Genomic DNA, 6,659 nt, shown 5'->3' with positions numbered 1-6,659 from the left:
TGTTACCAGTACTTTGTCTTTGAAGTTGGATTTTTTTTTTGAAAGTGACATACCTAATAGAAAGGCTTTCAGGATAATAGTAAGAAAGCAATGTATTACAAATTCAGTCAGCAGCCCACATATTTGAAATAATGCCATTTAACAGTAACAGAAGACAACAGGAATAGAGAAGCTCTCTGTTGAGCATTTAACCTGTGGATGATAATGACCTAGTGTCTTTCTTGAGAGAGGAGATACAACTGTGATGAATGGCTCAGCTCCTCCTTTGCTGAAACTCTCTTTCTGGTTGGAAAGAGCATCTGACATTTGTTGTGGGTCATTTCATCTCCAAGAAGCCAGAAAAGGCAATGAAATGGAAGGTTATAAAATAAGTGAATAAAAACAAAGTTCCTATCGTGTGATAAGGACGTAAGTTTCTAGGGGACAGAGATTGGAGTTAGTGTGAATGCTTTCCTTATTAGTTCAGAACACATGTAAAAGGGAGAGGCTTGAGCACAGTGAAGGAAGGGTAATGGCCATTACATTTTTGGGCAGCATCACAGAAGGAACATCATGGATGAGTTGAGACAAATAGGAAGGCAAAAGCAGGCTATAAACAAGAGCACACTGTTGTGTATACAGAGAAAGTGTATCTGCAGAGGCATGTGAGCCTGGTGAGAAGCAAAACAGCTTAGGTAAATAAGTGTCCCCCATTCTTTTGCTAGAAGGGAGCATGTCAATAAATATCTCAATGCACAACAGCAGCAAGGGACAGCACTCAGTAAGCCTCACCTTGTGCCCCGCATCATTCTTAGGGTGTTCCTTATCTCTCTTAACTCGAGAGAAAGGAGGCAATTATTAATATAACTTCTTTCAAAGGAAGAAGCCAAGGCAGAGAGAATAGTGATTTGCTCAAGACACAGCAGCTTCTTAGTACCTCAAACCAAGACATCATTTCCAGGGTTCTGTTATTTACAGCAGAGCTCTGCAACTTTAAATTATGGTCTATAAAAAAGGGATGGTATGTTTCAAAGAAAATATTTAAAGTGAGTAGTAGGCAGTAGGCTGAACCAGCCACAATGTGGAGGACAGAAAGAGCCAGAGATGAATCAGTTTATCTTGAAAGGATATAAATGTCTGACATCAGACCTCAAGTCTGGTTATTGCACTCAGGTGCATTAACAACTACTCTTGATCAGCTGTCCTGCTAGATGTCAAGGTTAAGGGGACATGATATATGCCAACCTTACCTTCCAGGGGTAAAATCTGCCATGATGGCAAAATTAAGTCTATAATTAGAAATAATATAATACTCAGAAGCGAAGAAAGACCTAAAGGAAGGAAGAGATGTGCCTAGAGAAGTGGAGACCCTACAGAAGGTTCATGAAAGAGCTGATGTGTGATCTAGGTTCAGTATATGAAAAGCAGTTGCCCAGTGGGACCTAGATGATGGGGCCATTTCTGCATATATGAAAAGGTTCAGTGGTAGTGCCAAGGGTTCTGTGATGTTGGCTATTTGATCCTAAGATATTCAAAGTGATATAGAGGACTAGTTCTATTTCATTTGGGAACCCTGTTAGGGGAACTGAAACTCACACTGCAGGTTAGACCTGTGGAACCAGAACTTGCATTAAAATTCAAAGAAGGCAGATTTTAAATGAGTGATTCTAGTGTTGAATGCTTGCAGGTGACTGGAGACACAGGGAGCTCTCTGTCTGCCTTACTAAGCTAACGACAACTTTAATTCAACAGTGGCTGTCACAAAATCTCATCTTAGAGCAGAAAGCTAATTTGCTCAGCCTTCCAAACCCTCACCTTGCATATCAACCTACTTGCGGATATTAGAGAAAGAAATATTTGCTCAAAATTTATAGTCCGCTGAATGTCAGTGATGCCAAACAATGCTTATAGAAAATAGTTTTTCATAATTTGTGAGACTAGAAAGTAGGCAATGAAAAAAGATCAGTCTTCTGGGCTTATCTTTACTTTATGTATAGAACCCAGAAATGAATCACAGGTCTTTTTTTCTCAGTAGGGAGTGTTGTTCTGTATTGAATTCAACAAGTTAAAAAAATCTCTTTAAGAAATACTCTGAGGAATAATTCTGAATAAGGGTTGTTCTTTCTTCTGCATCACTGGCATTGTAATTTATTCATAACTTTCCACCTTGTAGATTCCATCTCTTTCTTTCTTCCTTCCTTCCTTCCTTCCTTCCTTCCTTCCTTCCTTCCTTCCTTCCTTCCTTCCTTCCTTCCTTCCTTCCTTTCGTATCAACTTTAGGACTGGATTGAGGCTTTGAGTTCCTAGACCCCTGGCCTTCAAGTCATAATCTAATTTATTGAGTACATGTAAAACTAGGCTTCCCAGGTTACCATCTAATGAACAGATTTTCTATCTTTCATAATATCTGAAATGTTGCAGTACAACACATACAAAGGCGACTTGATCACTACCTGGCACATGGAGGATGTTTAAGTGAATGTTGCCCTCATTCATTATAAACTCATGTCTATTAAAGTGAACTATGTCAGAAGGTCAGCAGACTGAGAAGCTGGCTGGGGATGGTACACAATGAGGCCTTGCTGGTTGAGTTATGATGTTTTTGCTGCTTTGCCAGCTTCTGATTCAGTTTTTTTTTAATCCCCTTTTTTAAATCCCTTCATGTTTTTACTGTAGAAACACCTTGCTCCTCTGTGATGAAGAGCCATATATACTAGGGTGTGTAGAAAAAGGTCCTTGAATTTCATGTTATGAGGTCCCTGGGAATCTCCATCTTTGAGTCTATTTGGAGGTCTATAGATTGATGTCATGTTAGACAGTTTTTGTGTCATGAGGCTTCTGTAATAAAGAACCATGAAGTAGTTGGCTCACCTCTCTGCATCTAGGAACCAGAAAGAGGCTGACAGTCCCCGTTTTTCCCCTTGGAGAAGACAGAAGAGTTACTCCTGTTTTACCTTGTTGATGTATGTTCTCTTTAGATGTGTCATGTCAGCTTTCTGTGCCCTTTGCCATATGGCTCTCCCTGTGCATCTCTTATACAGATGAAGGTCTTACTGGATTTCAGGTCCAGCCAGTGTGACCTCATTTTAACTATTGCTATTTCGGCAGCTGCAATTCTGTCTCCAGATAACTTATATTCTGAAGTATTGAGAATTAGGATTTAAGTTATATTTTGGGTTGATATAATTTAACCCTTAGCAGACTCTTAGGGGACTTCTCTCTCCTTAGTCTTTAGTGTAAATGGAGCCCATATGGTTTAAGAACCACTATTGTGCCCTAGTACTACCCAAGGAACATTGCAACCATGATTACTAAGACTCACACAGCTGGCCTTGACTGAGGTCCCAAGGCTAAGCTTACTAACACACTGGGGTTAGAATACCCAACAGGAGCTCCCTGCAGAATCTCTGTTCTGTGGCTACCACCTTTGCTTCTTGAATTTGTTTTCTTAGGCTCCTAGTGTAGTGGAATTGGGAACTGAAAGTTATTCTTGAGTGCCACATCAGCAGGCACATACAAGGGACTCAGACAGAATGGATCCCTGAGTGTTTTGTTCCTTTTTCCAAACTCCACTATCAATTAATTGACTCCTTTCTTGGGATGTGTCGAAGCATAGGAGACATCAGAGGCAAGGGAAGAAACTAGTTGCATGACAATTACTCCATGTGGTGCAGGAAGAAATGATGAGGAACAATTGTCTTTAAATGTCTTTATTGTCAAGAATTTGGCCTGTGCCTGAAGTGCTCTTGCAATTGTCCATCGTTGTTTCTGGTAGAATGACCTTCGATGAAAGTTCCTCTTAATGTAGGAAGGCTTCATTTCACTTGTTGAAGGGCTTTGTAGGAAAAAGGATGAAAAGAAAGGATTCTTCCCATCTGCCTTTGAGCCTGAACATTGTTTTTCTTTCTTTAGACTTGTACTTAATATTTCCCCAACACTCTGGATCGCCTTCAGATTTCTGACTGCAGATCTTGGGACACTTTATTTCCATAATCTTGAATCGGTGCCTTGTAATAACAACCGCCATCCTAAATATAACATCTCACGTGTGTATTAGTGACATTTTACAATAATGTATATTCTGACACATGATTTAAACGAGATTAGTAGTTAAAAATTGACATTTTATGGCTTAGAAGAGATGGCAGGGACATCCTTAACACTGCCCTGATTTAGTGGTGTATTTGCACACCTAGCTCTGTTTACGTGCCCCTTTTAGAACATACTAAACGAGAAGATGGCACGTTATGAAATTCTCCAATACTTTTTATCTGTCATATAACTTGAAAGAAAAGTGCTCACATTTGTTTTTGGAAATGAACAGGGATTTGGGACTTCTGTGGGTACACATGCTGTCAGTTTTGACACTGAGCCTTCACACTCACAGATTTCAGGACTCCTGCATCCACACATGCCACACGGAGTCTAGAAAAGGAGACCATGCTTAGCACTTGATTGCTGATTTATAAGAGTTTAGAGTGGTTGCCATGACCAACAATTTGGGGATGTCTGGAACGTTAAACGTTTATAATGCATGGCACCTGTTATTTAAAGCTAACCCAAAGCTTCCCGTGTAGTGTTTGGGAATGGGTGGTTTGAATGAATGTAAAGAAATCTGACATATTCTAGGACCTGTTTGGTGGCATACAGAAAAGCAGGTTACCCTCGCTTCCCTGACAGCAGAGCAGGGCAGACACAGGTGAGCATCTAGAAAGGCCTGGAGAAGCAGTGGGAGATGGACTTCACACCAGAGCTTCCATTCAGCTTTTTTAATTTCTCCTGGTCTCCTACAGTGCATATATCTCGTGACAAGTGATCCACTGTGCAACTGATTTTGTGATTTAAGAAAAAAAAAGTACAGTGACATTTTTCTTTCATAAATTGAATACAAACCCTGTGGTGTTTTCTAACTTTTTTCTTGAAACCTGAGTACGATTTTACTCATCTCAATTATAATTTGTTTTGAGTTTCATTCACCTTTTGCTTGTAATACACAGAATTTATGTGTTTAAAGTTTATTTCACAGGGCCTAAAATGAATAACAATATGAGTGGACACATTTTTTTACCTGATAAATTTTTTATGTGAAATAAAAATAGAAACATCTCAAGTTGCATAAATTAAATACTCTCTTTAGCAGCAAGAATTCCACTCCCCAGGCTCCATGTTAGAGATGTTTCCTTTTGAATGGATTTGAATTACTAGTTTAGCCAAATTATTCTCCCTATGACGTAGTTTTGAGAAGAGAGAATTGGTTAGATTCCCTCTAATTCAAAAGGTGCATGCATTTTGGGTATATATCTTTTCTCTTTTTGGAATGCTAAAGATGAACCCAGAGTATTAAACGTAATAGATGACTCTGCCATCGAACTACATCACAGCCTAAAATATAAATTTCTGAGTCAAAAAAGTAGCCTATGACCACATTGTTCCCTATGGCATTGCTTATATTTAGATCCTCAAAGCAGTATTTCTTAAGCCATACATCTGTCATACTATGGCAGAGTACAAGCAGACACATTACAAATTTACTGGAAATAAGGGATGGATATCCTCATTGTCCTTATCCTTATCTTCCTTAAGTGTTGCACTAAGGACAGGGTTGGGAAGATAGGTATTAAGTGAAATGTAACTGTTTAAAATAATAAGTATAGGAATTGAACCATGCCTTTTCATTCTTAGAGTAAGCAAGTATTGAAACCCAATCTCAGAAATCTTGATGAAATCGTTGGTAGCTATCAGCATGAGGTTGTAGAAATTGGGACTGGTGGGATGAAGGCTTTCTGTAGGCACAGTTGATATACAATATTGCAGAGCCCTGAAAGGTGTGTCTTTCTTTTTCTAAGGGGTGTGTGTGTGTGTGTGTGTGTGTGTGTGTGTGTGTGTGTGTGTGTGCAGATCATACATGTGTGGTTTTCTGTGTGTCTGTGTCTGGACATGATCTCAGGCACCTGTGGAAGGCAAGATACTGGGTTGCCTTGAGGTGAAGTTATAGGTGGTTGTGAACCAGGTTCCCAACACAAGTCCATGGAGCTGAACTGTATATTGCAGTAGCAATACACTTTCCTCACTGCTGAGTCACATTCTCTCTAGAACCAAAGTTGCATCTCTTGGCTGCAGGCTGTGATCAGCATACCCTACTATATCCAGGCTCTTCATGTTTGAACTGAAGCTCTTGCCAGGGCCTTGAAAATAGGAGAAAGAAATGTATCTTATTATGTATATCTGACTCAGTGTTCACCTCTACTAAAAGCCAAGGTAAATGATTTCTAAATTAAACATTGTTTAGACAGTTTCTAGTTTCATCCATTAAAAGAGATAATGCTAGAATTTTCCTTGCCCAATATGGCCTCAATCACAGTTTGCTGTTTAGGCTGACATTTGTGGGAAGAACTTGTTAAAATGATAATGAGTCCTCTGCTGCCACATTAAAGGAGTAGAGAGAAAGGAGAGAAAAATTACAAGACTGATTTATTCATTACTTTTCTGTCTTGAGAATTACTTCATTTCTGAGGAGTCTTTTTTATTTTAGTCTGAAGATAGTTTCTGTTTGATTTTGTTGCATTTAAGAATATATATTTTCCCTTCCTCCTTTTTCCTATCCTTCTATCCCTCTCTCCTTCTTTCCTCCTCCTCTCTCCCTTTCTCCTTCTGTCTCTCCCTTCTGCTTTGATGGGGCT

General features: G+C 39.3%; 1 protein-coding gene across 1 annotated transcript in view; it reads left to right on the top strand.

Moving 5' to 3' along the window:
- Fbxl7 (F-box and leucine rich repeat protein 7) overlaps positions 1–6,659 on the top strand; it is a 404,384-nt gene that overhangs the window by 139,510 nt on the left and 258,215 nt on the right. The window lies entirely within an intron of this gene.

This window comes from Psammomys obesus, unplaced genomic scaffold, assembly GCF_907164565.1.
Source record: "Psammomys obesus unplaced genomic scaffold, mPsaObe1.curated_primary_1811, whole genome shotgun sequence".
NCBI classification, from domain to species: domain Eukaryota; kingdom Metazoa; phylum Chordata; class Mammalia; order Rodentia; family Muridae; genus Psammomys; species Psammomys obesus.
The sequence above is the reverse complement of the archived record's forward strand: the minus strand, read 5'-3'. Positions and strand labels throughout refer to the sequence as shown.